This window comes from Apodemus sylvaticus, chromosome 5 (assembly GCF_947179515.1).
Source record: "Apodemus sylvaticus chromosome 5, mApoSyl1.1, whole genome shotgun sequence".
NCBI lineage: Eukaryota > Metazoa > Chordata > Mammalia > Rodentia > Muridae > Apodemus > Apodemus sylvaticus.
This window is the reverse complement of record NC_067476.1, coordinates 48,282,941-48,298,306: the sequence shown is the minus strand read 5'-3', so window position 1 is coordinate 48,298,306 and position 15,366 is coordinate 48,282,941. Positions and strand designations below refer to the sequence as shown.

At 42.2% G+C, this 15,366-nt stretch overlaps 1 protein-coding gene across 2 annotated transcripts in view; it reads right to left on the bottom strand.

The window, feature by feature from the left end:
• B3galt1 (beta-1,3-galactosyltransferase 1) overlaps positions 1–15,366 on the bottom strand; it is a 584,427-nt gene that overhangs the window by 44,281 nt on the left and 524,780 nt on the right. For both annotated transcript variants that reach the window (XM_052182620.1, XM_052182621.1), the window contains one exon: positions 12,511–12,635. The gene's annotated coding sequence lies outside the window, so the exon portion shown is untranslated. The remainder of the gene's footprint in view (positions 1–12,510; positions 12,636–15,366) is intronic.

Genomic DNA, 15,366 nt, shown 5'->3' with positions numbered 1-15,366 from the left:
TTTTGATTTACTTTCCTAATTGAAAAAGGAAAGGATACAATCAATTGCTCATCTGGGACTGTGCAACTGGGACTAACCGAGCTCTCATGGAGAGAGCACAGGGAAAGGTTACCTATCACTGTGGTCAGTCTCACCAAGCAAGTGACCTCCCCTAATCACATTTCTGGCTGTTTCAAAAGCCCACCGACAGCTTTTCATGATATTGTTGCTCATTAATTCATAAGATAGTTCATCAAACACTAGCCACATTTCATTAGAGTATGAGGAATATTTTATGCCATTAGGCATAACAACTTACAGAAGTCATTGGTATGGGGGTAGGATAGACTACCTCATGAAGGACAGTTTTCTACTCCCAGGTTCTGGCTCTGAGAGTCTATGCTGACTCATCTGATGAACATCTACAGAGCCATGGGCTCTATCAGGCTCTTAGCTCTGGGTTCAGGAAGTCAAAGGTAAACCAAGGTGTTCATAGGGCAGACCCAACCATGTAGCTGAATATGAATGTATGTATTATGTATGTATGTATGTGTGTATGTATGTATGTATGTATGTATGTATGTATGTATGTATATATGCACACACACACACACACACACACACACACACACACACACACACACCTGCTGGGGATATAAGCCAATATTTAGAATAAGTATAGTATAAGCATTGTTAGAGACTTGAAACCATTTGCCCTAAGAGCAAGGAACAAGGAGGAAATGATGGCTTTGGCTACAAGTTTATGGCCTGCAGTGATTCCAGAATCCTCTGTGCAGTCTCTCCAGCAGTCTCTCTAGAGACTACTGACATCTGCTGGGAATAGCTGTCACCGGTTCCCAGGAAAGCACACCTCTATGTGGATGATCCTAACTCAACAACTGCTCGCAGGGTGCTTTCGCAAACACCTTAAACCCAGGAATTGTGAAATGGCACGCTTTCCAATCCAGTGTGCTCAGTGGCTGAGGCAGAGTTTGGGGAGGAATTTGATTTCAGCCCATCCAAGGCCCTAAACAAACAGACCATGAGAAAAGCCGGGTGCAGGGCAGCAGCTTCACAGGGCATAGATCCTCGGTAAATTCGTCCACAGTGGTATTCCTGAGCCTGGAGTGCTCTGCCTCAGAAAATGGAGCTTGTCTGTCTTATTGCAAAGGATATTTTCCAGGTCACACTGGCAGAATGTTTTATGTTCAAATATTCCTGATTTTATACAAGTCTCTGCCTCTCACCCCACTCCTGACTTTAGGCCCTCTCTTGATCTTATTCAGCAGCCCTCATCATGTCCTCTAAGGCCTTAGCCCATCCCTGACAAGGAGTGTTCTCAGGGTTGTCCCTGAGAGGTCTCTTCATGAAAGATGTTATTTTATTGCATTCCCAAAGTGTTTGCAGAGCCCAGAGATTGAGTCTATCTCACTGTCTCTCATTATTTCTCTTCTTTGGGTGACAGTTTACATTCTTGGAGAACTGTCCCAGAAGAAGAGATCCATCAACACCAAAGACCCATGTGCCTGTGCTTCTGGTCTCCTCTGAGAACATAAACAAGATGGGGTTCAGGTGACCCAGCACATTCCTGTTATGTGATTAAGGCCTAAAGTCAATTGAAGACATGAGGCTGGTAACTATGGAAGCCAAATGTAGAAAGAGCCTCTTTTCTGTCCTGGTAAAGACTGTCAGGAAGGCTAATTTGAGGGAAATTGGGAGACTCTAGTCCATACTCTGAGTCCAAGGAAGTGGTGTAGACATTAAGGTGTTAGTGTGTGGCACTGAAAGGAAAGGTGGAGGGGATTATTGTGAATAATTTGCTCTGATTTTTCATAGTCCAAAGTCTTTATAAATATTTAATTTAAAAGCAAAACAAAATAACCTTTCAACCTTACAATGGCTATTGAATTCTTGACTTAGTAGTTTGACAAACATCTTGTCGGTGTCTGGGGAAATTAAAAGCAGACACAAAGACAGTGACTCAAGAGCATTCTTCAAGTCCTGGAACGACTCACAGGAGGGGATTCTTTGGAGGAAAGCATGGGGTACATTCGGAGCTTTCCTGAGCAGGGAGGCTTGGGGAGCATTCTAAACTTTCTTGAGCAGGGGAGACCAAATGTTAGATTATTATCTCAGATGTAAGAAGATAAGGATGAACAGAAGGAAAATAATTTAGCTGTGGGCTGTAGGACAGTGTGAAATTGGCAAGAAAATTGACTCCTGGTGAATGCCTTTGATTTACTGTCGGGAAATTAACAAACTCTTAAAATTAATACTTACTTAAAACAAGCATAGGAAGGGTTTGGAAGTCATTTTAAGTGTACTTTAGAGTGGCGGGGTACATGGAACCTCGAGTCCTTCATGGAAACCATATGTAGCATGCTTGTAGGGTATGCATAGTCTAGTCTTCCTGCTCCATCCTTCATTTGACCTTCCCACCTCTTCCCTTGCCTTCCAAGTCAATTTCTACCTGCCAGAAGCCTCTTCAGGCCTCCTTAAAGTCTCCTGTGCAGAGGGTCTAGCTCCACTGGGAACCTGGTGGTTTATCAGAAAAGCAATTTGCATACATCTACCTGAGGCTGTCTTTTTTCTCTCCCCCTTTCCCCTTTTCTTTTTTATTCTTTGTGTGTGTGTGTGTGTGTGTGTGTGTGTGTGTTTATGGCAATTGAAGGTAGAGCAAATGTTCTACCAATGAACTACAACTTCAAGCCTCTTCGTTGAGACAGGATCTTACAAGTTGATCAGGCTGGTCTTGAACCTGTGATTCTCTTGCTCTAGCCTCCTAAATAGGTGGGAGTTCAGCTCTACTTGAGCAGGCCTGGATAAACTTGTATCTTAATAGGAATTCTTTATAACTTTATTTGGAAAGCACAAAGGATGGATTTATCTTACAAGCGCCATAGCACATTCATGAGACAGTTGTCCTTGGAGAGAGGAAGAGGGTGGAAACTTTAAGAATTCCCTAAGTTACTAAGGTAGTCACCTCCTCCTTTTATAACCCAGCTCCTCAGGCCAGGTGAAGCCTTCTGCTTCTACTACATTTCCTTCTCTGCTGTTGCTGTGTGCTTGCTACACCTCCCTACTGTTGCAAGCAGATCTTAACTGTGATGGGTCTGTATCTACCAAAACTATCACATTTTTAGAGTCTTTGAGCACCGACTATATCAGGCATTTTTTTCGAGCTCTTTATGTGTTTTAAACTAATAGCTTTTATAACTATCAGAGGTAGGCAACTCCATATCCAGTTAAATGTAAGATACTGAGTTGTTAAATTCTTCCTCTAAACTCACAGGTGACTGAATGGCCAGCTCAGAATAGAAATACAGGCTGTCTAACCCCAGGGTTTGCATTGCAACCATGACATAGGCTGTATCTGGGTATCTACTATCACTCAGGAAATAGTTACTCTTTCTGCTTTTCCTTTCTTGCCTTTGATGAAGTTTTCAAGTCCATTCACCCAGGTCGTAGAATTCTGAGGTAACCACCTCTTCCTTTTATTGACCAGATATTTGGTCAAACATTATTTTGAAATTTTTCTGTAAGGGAATTATTGGTTGAAATGTACATATCTGTATATTGTTCTATCATAAGGGTGAGGCTCAAACAGTCATTTGAAGGCCCTTATAAAACAAAAAGCAATAAGAATGTTCATGTTTTCTTGCTTTAGTGATAGCATCAACTCTTCCAGGCTTTCTAGTTGTGTGTTTGGACTTGGATGACAATTCTCTTCGGTGTCACCAGCTTTTATGAGCTTCTCCACCGGATTCTATACTCTAGAAGCTTTTGGTTTTGTTTCTCTAGAAAACTGACTCAGAAAGCCTCCTTTTTTTCCCAAGCTTGTAAGGGCTAAATTTTAGGGCCTCTGCTTTCCCAGTCTAGATTTTGTTTGTTTTCTAAACATAAATTTCCTAGTTGTCAATGGTATGCCAATAATATCTCTTTGATTCACAATCAAGCTCAAAAGTATGTATCCTGCCCTGGGCTCATATAGCTAGTTGAATACTTGAGTATGTTCTTGCATATCTTAGGAATACTTGGATGCAACACACACAAGCATATTCATAACCCTGATTCTTTTCAGGGTTCCCAATGTCTATGAAATATGCTCTGTGTGTGAAAGACCAGAAATACTCTTAACTCTGCCCCCATCTCTGTTCCTTACCCACCAATATGTTCTGCCAATGGGACTATAGAAATTTCTCATATGTTTACTTCTTCCTGGAATCACACTTTCCCATGTTCCTTGCTGAGAGGTGTCTCCTGACCTCTCTGCGTGGCTTGCAGTCACAGTGTGATGGTTTGTATATGCTGGCTCAGGGAGTGGCACTAGTAGAAGGTGTGGTCTTATTGGAGTAGGTGTGGCCTTGTTGGAGTAGGTGTGTCACTGTGGGTGTGGGCTTTAAGATCCTTATCCTAACTCCCTGGAAGCCAATATTCTGCTAGGCGCCTTCAGATGAAGATGTAGAACTCTCAACTCCTCCTGAACCATGCCTACCTGGATGCTGCCATGTTCTCACTTTGATGATATTGGACTGAATCTGTGAACCTGTAAGTCTGCCCCAACTAAATGTTGACCTTTATTTATTTTTATGTTTTTTTTAAATTGGATATTTTCTTTTATTTACATGTCAAATGTTTTGTCCTTTCAGGGTCTCCCCTTCACACACCCCCTAGCCCATCCCCTCGCCCCTTGCCTCTATTAGGGTGCTCCCTCACCCACCTACCCATTCCCAACTTCCTGCCCTGGCATTCCCCTACATTGGCTCATCCAATACCCTTAGGCCCAAGGGCCTCTCCTTCCACTGATGTTCAACAAGGCCATCCCCTGCCACATATGTGGCTGGAGCCATGGGTCTCACCATGTGTACTCTTTGGACTGCCCAGATGTTCCTCAACAGAGGAATGGATACAGAAGATGTGGTACATTTGCACAATGGAATACTACTCAGCTATTACAAACAATTGCTTCATGAAATTCACAGGCAAATGGATGGAACTCGAAAATATCATCCTGAGTGAGGTAACTCAGTCACAAAAGAACACACACTGTATGCACTCAATGAGAAGTGAATATTAGCTCAAAAGTTTGGAATTCCCAAGATGCAATTCACAGAATATGAAGCCCAAAAAGAAGGAAGACCAAAGTGTGGATACTTCAGTGCTTCTTAGAAGGGGGAACAAAATATCCACAGGAGGAAACATGGAGACAAAGAGTGGAACACAGATTAAAGAAAATGCAATCTAAGAGACTGCCTCACCTGGGGATCCATCCCATATTGTGGATGCTGGGCAGTGGTGGGAGCCTGGTATGGCTGTCTCCTGAGAAGCTCTGCCAGAGCCTGACAAATACAGAGGCAGATGCTTGCAGCCAACTGTTGGACTGAATGCGAGAGGGGGGGGGGGTGTCCCCGATGGAGGAGTTGGAGAAGGGACTGAAGGAGATGAGGGGGTTTGAAGCCCCATGGGGGAAGCAACAGTGTCAACTGGCCAGACCCCTTGGAGATACTGGGGACTGGACCACCAACCATATGTTTGTTGTCTTTTATAAGAGTGGCCTTGGTCATGGTGTCTGTTTACAGCAGTAAAACCTTAACTAAAACACACAGTGATCTTCCTAATTTACAAAGCTGATCAAATCACTCAGTGTCATGACCTACTAGAGGCATTCAGTTCTTATCTAGGTCACAGCGTGGCTCCCAGTGCTTCATGTGGCCTCCTCCCACAGCAGTGGCCTTGCTGGCCACACAACAGATACTCGCAGTCTTCAGTTTCTCAAAGTTCTTCTGCCCATATGGATCCTTTCCAGTCCCATTATTTTTTTTTTTTATTTTAGTTTTTAAAATCTAGACCATTCTGACATTCTTCCAAAGACTCTGTTATCACACCAAGTGTCACTTTCCAGGGAGACTTTCATGTCCTACATGTCCTTTTTGCAAGCTAGTCAGAGTCCTTTATCTTTCAAGATCATAATTTTTTACCTAAATTAATGTGAACACTAACAGATACAATTTATTGGGTATTAAAACTCAAGCATCAACCACAGTGCAGATGAGTTTACAATCATGGTACTTAAATCTTAGCTAACTAAGATTATAGCAAAATCTGAGAGACAAGCAATATTATCCTTACGATCTTGTAGGAGGGATCCAACAGTCAAAACCACAATGAATGCATTTTCAGTTGTGCAATCTTGTAATTTGGAATACTTGGATCTCCCCTAGGACTTTGAACTTGGAGTGAGCTAAAGCCAGGTCTGTCACTGATCAGTCCCTTTAGAAACCAGCTTGGCATGTACAATGTGCCCACTATGTATTTGCTGATTGGGATAATGAGTATTTGAATGCATAATGAAGTAGGACACATTTTCATATGGAAACTAACTGGGTATTCCCTTTGTTCTGCAATCCAAATCAGTCACCTATGAGATTGTTTACAAAATTCTAGACAGATGCTTGCAAATGAGAAAAATGGCATTCACAGTCCTAGAGATGGTGTGGAACATCCTCCACTCTTCATTTTGATGACCATCTGCTCCATTTCCAAATGAGGTAGCAATTCAGTTTAATTTAACTCACAGTTAAAGATGAAAGGGCTTCCCCCTCCCTTCTAGTCCTCTGGGGCTCCTGAAATAGAGGAACTCACACTCACAATGAAACACAAAGGCAATTGCATCTTGTAATAGGTAGATCCAAACCTGTAGTTGTACAAGAAGCTGTAACTTTAGGAACCTTAACATGGGAGGACTGTTTCTTGTTTAGCCACACAATGTGGTTTTAATGCTTGCACAGACAGCTTTTTTCCCAGGTGATTTAAGCCTAGCTACTTCCTGCTGGGGCTCCCCAGGACTTCTGCCTCAGTTCTCCCATCATATACAGCAAGAGGTCCTGGGAAAGTATGTTTGAGCCTTCAAAACTCTGGTCCTAAAGTTAGTGAATCATTTCTACTTGCTCCTCTTTGCCAGAAAGTCCAACTCTGAGGACTTCTAAGGGATGCAGAAAAATGCTATTTGTCAGCCCAGAAGGGAAAAAGGAAGAAATTAGTTGGGTAAATTCTTGGACTCTTCCACTCCATCCAATCAAGCAACCCAAAGGAATGTGTGAGGTCAGTATACAGGGCACTGGAAGGTGGGAAGAGAAAAAACTGTGATGTTCTCAATACAAAGAGCTAACTCCCAACAGTCCTAACTGAAGTTGATGCCAAGAAAGATAAGGAGAGGATAGAGAGAGGGCGGGAAGGGGTGGAGACAGGACAGAGTGAGGGCTAGGAAGGATGAGGGCAGGGAGGAGTGAGGGTAGGAAGGGGCGTGGAAATGGAGAAGTGAAGGCAGGATAGGGTGGGGGCTGGGAGGAAAGAGAGGGGGTGAAAACAGGAAGGGGTGAGGACAAAGAGAGGTGGGAGCAGGATGGTTAAGGACAGGAGGGTATAAGGACAGGAGGAGGTAGGGCAGGAAGAGTTGAGGACAGGAAGGGGTGAGGACAGGAAGGGATGAGGACAGGAAGGGATGATAACAGGAAGCGATGAAGAAAGGTAGTAAGGAGGGGAAAGAGAAGTGAGGCTTCGGATGTGTGAGAGCCAGGCAGAAAATCTTTTAATAATCTTTTTGTCTTGCTTTTTCTATCTTCCTTCTAGAAGTAATTAAATAACAGATTCAACCCTTCACCACAAATATCTTAGTCCCTAATGTGAAAATATGAAATAATTAGGGGATTTGCTGTGTAAGGATTTTAATGGCATAGACAACTTCTGTTTTCAAGACTGCGCTAATTATAGAGGATGAGCCTGAACAAAGGGAAGAGCTGCAATTAGCCGAGTAGCACTTCCTGCAAAGCAGTTTCCTTCAGGAACTTCGCTGAATTCGTGTCTGCATTAGAACAATAGTTTCCTAGGACATTACTTTTAGAAGACTTCGGAGACTTTAGAAGTCTCCAGACTTCGCCACCTTATACTTGACGACATGAAGGAATATGGGGCGTTTACAATCTAGTCTAAATGATAGCGGATAAATAGCAGGGCCCTACAGAGAAGAGACCTGGAGAGTCTGTGGTCTCGCACTCCTTGGCTTGGTGAGCATATTCAATGAGCTCTTTCACAAACACTCAAGGTAGCAGTGCTTATGAAAGCACCGGCCCAGAGCTGAGGCTGTATTAAAAACCGACTTTTAATCTTAGATCGATTCCCTTCTCTTCTTTCGTTTTCGTTTTCTTTATCAAGATTTCATTCACCTCAAATAAAACCCCTTAAGACTTTCAGAATGCTACAAGAATGGCTGAGATATCAGATGAAAAGGCTTCCTCTAAACCCTCGGAAGCCCAATAAAGGCCTTCACTGCATTAGAGGCTCTGTCTGAACAGTGTCAAGGATAAGGAAGTACCTGGGCTGTTTAGCCCCAGAGGTTGGGGGGGGGGCATCCCCAGAGTGCTGACTCAGCCCTTTCCTTACAAAGAGGATGAAGTGCATGCCACAAATGTCACAATGCAATGTGCTTTTTGTCTTCTCTCTCTCTCTCTCTCTCTCTCTCTCTCTCTCTCTCTCTCTCTCTCTCTCTCTCTCTTTGCATGTGTGTGTGTGTGTGTGTGCGCGCGCGCGTGTGTATTTTGCTTGCAAACACAACCTTGGGTGCAAAAGATAATCCCCATGCCATGTAAACACCAAAGAACCTGTGAAGGGTCCTTTGAACATTTGTGCTTTTTCCGGGGTTTTGGTGGCAGAAAATTTGAAATTGATATGAAAAGTGAGAGGGTTCTAAAACTTGGGGGGACCCTCCAGAATGCACCAGAGACCTGGGAGGTAAGAGACTCTCAGGACTCAAAGGGAGGGATCTTAGATGAAATGCCCAACAATAGGGAGAAGGAATTTAAAGAGCCCACCTCCAGCAGGAAGACAGGGCATCAAATGAGGGAGGGGGGCCATCTCACAACTCTGACCTATAACTGTTCTGGTCTGAAAGAATTATATGAATGGAAATGGAGAGGAGCCTGAGGAAAAGAAGGTACAGCGAAAAGCCCAAAGTGGGATCCAGCTCAAGGTGAGGTCCCAAGTCCTGACACTATTACTGAGGCTGTGGAACATTGATAAAAAGGGGCCTAGCATGACTGCCCTCCGAAAGACCCAACAAGCAGCTGAAAGAGTCAGATGCAGATATCTGCACCCAACCAATGGACAGAAGCACCTGACTCCTGTTATTAAATTAGGGAAGGGTGAATGAAGCTGAGGGCAACCCTGCAGGAGGACCAGCAGTCTCATTCTGGACCTCTGGGATCTCTGAAACACTGGATCACCAAACAGGAAGCATACACCAGCTGATATGAGGCCCCTAGCACACATACAGTAGAGGACTGCCGGGTTTGTGTTCATTCAGAGATGATGCAAGAGTCTGGAGGCCTCAGGGAGTTTAGAGGTCAGGTGGGGTGGGTTGTGGGGACATTCACATGAGACAGGAGGAAGGGGAGGAGGTATGGGATGTGGAACAGTCAGAGGGTGGACAGGGGTTGGCGGGGTGGGGAATAAAATATGGAGTGTATAAAAATAATTAATATTGGGGCTGCCCATCCTGGTCCTCAGGGCAGCTCAGTGTGAGATGAAAAGACAATGGCCCTTAGCTCCTGGACAGGCATTGGGATTACAGTATCATATCAAATACTTCCCAGAAGAATTCACTTCAGTGATGCAGGTTTCTTCTTAATCACCACTAATTTCTTAGTCCCAGCTAACAAGCATCAATTTTTCCAGTAGTCCCTTCTATTCTTGACTCTTAGGCCAGAGCCACATGGCCAAAGCTGCAGTGTTCTGTTGCTTGCTAGGGACGGAACATGGACCCCCCCCCCCCTTATTCTATTACCAGCTTTCTGTTTCCCGACGCTGTCACTGCTTAAGCTTGGCTGACCTGGAACCTACTCTGTAGATTGATCTTGAACTCAGAGATCTGTATGGCTGTCTCCTGAGTGCTGGGATTAAAGACCTGTACTACCATGCCTAGATTTAAGCTTTTCTTCACCTAGACCTTGCTCTGTCACAGGCTGGCCTTGAACCAAGAGATCTGCTTGGCTTTGTCTCTTGGGATTATAAGTATGCACCACCATGCCTGGTTCTAAGCTTTTCATAACCACCGTTCTTCAAGATCCAGATTAAAAGCCTGTGTCTGCCAGCCTCAAGATCTGGATCACAAGTGTGCCCTCCATTTCAGGATTGTAATTCGTTCCAGATCAAATGAATGGAGGAAAAGTAGATGGAGGAAGGGATCTAGGGGGGAGAGAAAAGGGGGAGGGAAAAGGGGGACAGGATCAGGTGAGAGAAGTACAGAGAGTCAAGAATTTGAAAAGAGGTGTGTATCAGTGGGGGATGGGGAACTGGGGGTAGCCACTAGAAAGTCCCAGATGCCAAGGATCCAAGTGGTTCCCAGGACCCAACAGGGATAACATTATCCAAAATACCTAGCAAAGGGGAGAGAGAGAGAGAAACTGAAGAGACCATATCTAGTAGATAGGCATGGTCCCTGGCTGAGGGATGGAGCCACTCACCCATATCAAAAATATTAATCTGGAATTCCTCCTGTCAAAAGGAAATGCAGGGAGTGTGGAACAGAGATTGAAGGAAAGGCCATCCAGAGACTGCCCTACCTAGGGATCCATCCCATCTGAAGACACCAAACCCAGATACTATTGCTGATGACAAGAAGGATTTGCTGATGGGAGCCTGGTATAGCTGTCCCCTGAGAGGTTCTGCCAGCATCTAATACAGATGCAGATATGGTCAACCATCGGATTGAGCATGGGGACCCCAATGGAGGAGTTAGGGGAAGGACTGAAGGAGCTGGAGGAGCCCATACCCACAGAGACACACTTCCTCCAAAAAGGCCGTAATTACTCCAACAAGGCCACACCTCCTAATAGTGCTACTCCCTGGGCCAAACATATACAAACCATCACACTTGGGTTCTCATATCTCTGCTGGCTTCCCTTTCTGCATCAGGGTCTAGTCACTCACACCCTGAGCACTCAACGTTGCTTCTTAGTGCTTATTACAGTTAGTAGTTGTGCTATTATTTTGTTGTTTAGTTTTGGTTTTGAGTTGGTTTCCATTGACCTCTTAGTTCTCTACAAGGAAAGAAAGTGTTAGCAGTTTGACTCTGTGCTCAATCTGTCTTGCATATTTAAATGCTAAATGCATTGCTTTGAATTCAGAGAGTATTATGGCTATAAAAGCACAAACATCTGTTGACATCTGTCCTTTTCAGTGACTGCTAACTCCATTCCACCATCTCTCACCTTACCTTTGGCCATGATGTGACATAAATGAGTGGATATGCTATCAAGAAGAAGAGGGCCAAAGCCTACCCACCAAAGAATCACAGAAGTCAGAAAAATCAATGGAAATCAAGATAGTTGGTGAAAATTGCTGAAAACAAAGAAACACACACACACACACACACACACACACACACACGCACACACGCACAGGTCCATGGTACATTAACATTTCACAGAGGTCCATGATGCATTAACATTTTGTTGAGTTTGATTTTGGAAAATCATCTTGCTGGGAATTAGCTCGGAACTATCTCACCCCATGCCCCCTTCACCAGCAGGATTCCTCATAGTCTAGCTGGCACTTAGAAGACACTTGGAGTTAGCTGGTCATTTCATGGATAAGGAGATTATGGTTTAGATAGGATAAGGGATCTGCAACAGGTCATAGGACGGTGCTTGGCAAGATTCAAGCAGAATCCAATTTCCTTTTGTGGGGATTGTGCTCTTCCCAAACCACACTGCAGAAAGTTTTCAAAACATTTATTGCCTTATGCTATTTACTGCAAATCAAACATGAAGGTGTTTTCTGCTTGTCGTCCTTCTCATTCCTTTCAGTAAAATTATTTTAACAATCATTTGCATTGTAGATCTTTTTAATAACCCTGCCATCATTTTTATGTACAAATTTCTTATCTTCAACTTAAATAAGAATTGATTGGAGTATAATTGCCCTGTGAGGCAAGGTTATTTCAACAAAGATTCAAAAACCAATTAGCAATGGCTTTGGAGGAATGAATTTAGAAAAGGCATATTGTCTCAGGTCACCTGAAGAGCACTGACTGCTCTTCTAGAGGTCCTGAGTTCAATTCCCAGCACCCACATGGTGGCTCACAACCATCTGTATGGTGATCTGATGTCCTCTTCTGGTGTGTTTGAAGACAGCTACAGTGTATTCATATAGATTAAATAAATAAATAAATAAATCTTTAATGAACCCTAGCAGTTCATTTTCAAGGCGACCATTTACTCAAAGCAGTCAAAAGTTTCAAAGACATCTGCAAATATGGTGTTTAAAGCTGTTATTTATTACACCATGATTCTTTTTCCTCTGGTCTTTGATGGCAAGGGTGTTTTACATACCAAAGCAAGCAGACACTAATAAATGAATGAAGGTCAACATTTCTTGTCACTCATTAGTTATTACAGAATGACTTCCAGTCTTAAGTCATTATGGTAACTTTCCTCTGTGACCAGACCCACACTGAGCACTGGGCTCTTCTCCTACCTTTTGGACCAAACTTGCTGCCTTTCTTCTTAATACAGCTACAGAACATCTTGCTTGGTCTCTCTTGGTCTGTAGAGATTTGAGAGGCTCACTCCAGGAGCTGCTGCACACCAAATTGCAGAATCCTAAGTAGATACCAGAAAGAGGGAAACGTTTACATATAAAAAAGTTAATTGGGTTTGTGAGAACAAACATAGATCTCCCTAATTTAAAAAGATTTTGTAGTTAGCAGAAGGACATGGGCAAGACTTGAATATAGATGTTTTAAAAGCTTAAACAGAATAAAAGAGACTGGACTCATTCTTGGGCACGATGTAAGGCTAGGTGAGTAGAAGAGAGGAGTGATAGGGACAATTTCTGTCTAGTGGTCATGTGACCTGCTGGAGAGCCAGCTGTGACTCAAGCCAAGCTGATAGTTACCCTTGATGCCATAAGAAAAGACAGATCCAATGATGTCATAAATTCAGATTTTCAAGGACAATACAATATATGCTTTATGTGGAATTTATTAAAGTGTACATGTTAGGATTTGATTAAATAAATGGAACTTCATATAGGCAAATGTAAAGCCAAAGGCGACGTAAGGATCAGAGTTACTCATGTTGTGATGAAATGGCTCTCAACTTGTACATTGTGATCCCCCCACAAAGTCACATATCAGATATTTACATTATGATTCATAATAGTTGCAAAATGACAGTTATGAAGTAGCAATAAAATAAGTTGATAGTTGGGGGTCAACATGAGGCACTGTATTAAAGGGTTGAAGCATTAGGAAGGTTGAGACCCACTGCTCTAGTATAATAGTTTCATTTTCTTAGTGATGGCCAAATGCACCCAGAGAGAGGATGCTGCTTGAGCAAGGTAGAGCTGAGGTATTAGGTAGAAGTGTCATACTTTTTGAGTAGTATCTTCCCTTTCCCTCCTGACTACTCTATGACTTGCTGAGACCGACCAGACCTAATTAAATAATTGAAGACCAACAAAATGCTTCCTTCCACTGATCTGATTCTTGGTGTCCAAACTTGTAGTGTACGAAGCTTTCTTGTGGAGGAGTGATGGTGTTATAGTCTCACCATTCCTATTTTGGAAGGGTGCTGAGAAAGTGAGTACAGTGCATATTGTCCCATATCTGAAACGTGACTCCAATCATGGGCATCAGTGTGGATGAACAACTGCCGCCAGTTATAAGGGGTAGAAGTCTAGTGTATAGACAGAGGCATGTCTAGTGGGCTCTCTGAAGCCATACGCTCGTTCCAGTTGTTAAAATTCAAGGCGATTTTTTACATGACTTATTTTTGTGTAATGGGTGTTTCTAGATTCAGTTTAAATTTAACAGAAGCTCTCTAAGTTCCGCATGCAAAAGAAGGAAAGTAACAATGTATGTATGACTGATGGGATAATGCTTGCACAAGGTAGGCATGCATGTTCTCTATATTGTAATAACAAATGGTAAGTGTAGTTGTAGCAATTGCTAACATTCACTGAATGGTTTGATTAAACTTGAATGCCATTAGAATTATTATCTATGATCTATCAATAAATCCTTAGGTTTTTATACTATTTGTCCTTTGATAAATAAATGTCTTGTGCATGGATTTTAGAGGAGAGGGTGTTTGAACATGGCTCTATTTAGACTTCCATTGCTTAACCTACCTCTCCAGAGCTTTGGCAGTGTCCAACTCAAGATACCCTTCATGTACTCAAAGGCAGTAAATTGAATTTGGTCCACCACCAAATACTTATTAAGTATTGCAATTCTTGGTAATGTCTTATTTGTGAAACACTGTATTATTCTCCAAATGGGATTGTACCATGTAACTACATATAAACATGACAGTGAATAAATAGTTGATTTTTTAGGCTATATTAGTTTTGAATGTAAATGTAAAATTCCAAACTTTTAGGAGATTATTTGCAGAAGTTGATAAAGTAATGTCCATGGACATGACTTTTAATAACCCATATGAGTATTGAGTGTTGGATTCAGGAAAATAACACCTGGAAGATTTTTCTCTAGACTATTAAATATTTCCCTTGCTTATATAAAAAATATGTGCAGAAGAAAGAGCTAAATATAACATAAACACCGAATTATGTGCATTGCTAACATGTCACATTTTTATGAAAACATTGAATGCAAAAGGAGGAAGGAAGCAAAGGTTGGAGGAAATGATGCTAATGAGTGAAACCATAAGTATCTCTGGAGACCAGCTACTCTTCAGTTATATTTAAGACAATTTTTATCAAAGAACAATCACTATTACAACCTCAAAAAGAATATGGTAACTTGCAAGTTGTTAATTCAACTTTCCCACAGGCAGATACTGTAGTTGAAATATTTTAAGTCTTATTTAGACAATACTTTGTATTTTGCATACCCATTCTGAAGTAGTTGTGTGTTTTGTTTTTTGTTTTTTTAAATATGTTTTTCAAAATGTATTTATTTATTATAACACGGTGGCGGTCTTCAGACACTTCAAAAGAGGGAGTCAGATCTCATTATGGATGGTTGTGAGCCACCATGAGGTTGCTGGGATTTGAACTCGGGATCTTTGGAAGAACAGTGAGTGCTCTTAACTGCTGAGTCATCTCTCCAACCCCTAGTTATGTGTTTTTTATTAAGATATTAAAAGAATTCAAGTCCACAAAACCAGGGCAGGGGAAATGTGGGGGTGGCTTTCTTTTAAGTAGAATAATTAATTTCCACTGATACCTACAAAATAGAAACCAGATAACACAGAGATGCAAATTTCCTAAGGCAATAATAATAACAATGATGATAACATAATGCAATAGATGGAAACTTAATATTATCCTAAAAGCGAGGACATCTAACCATAGACATAACACAGA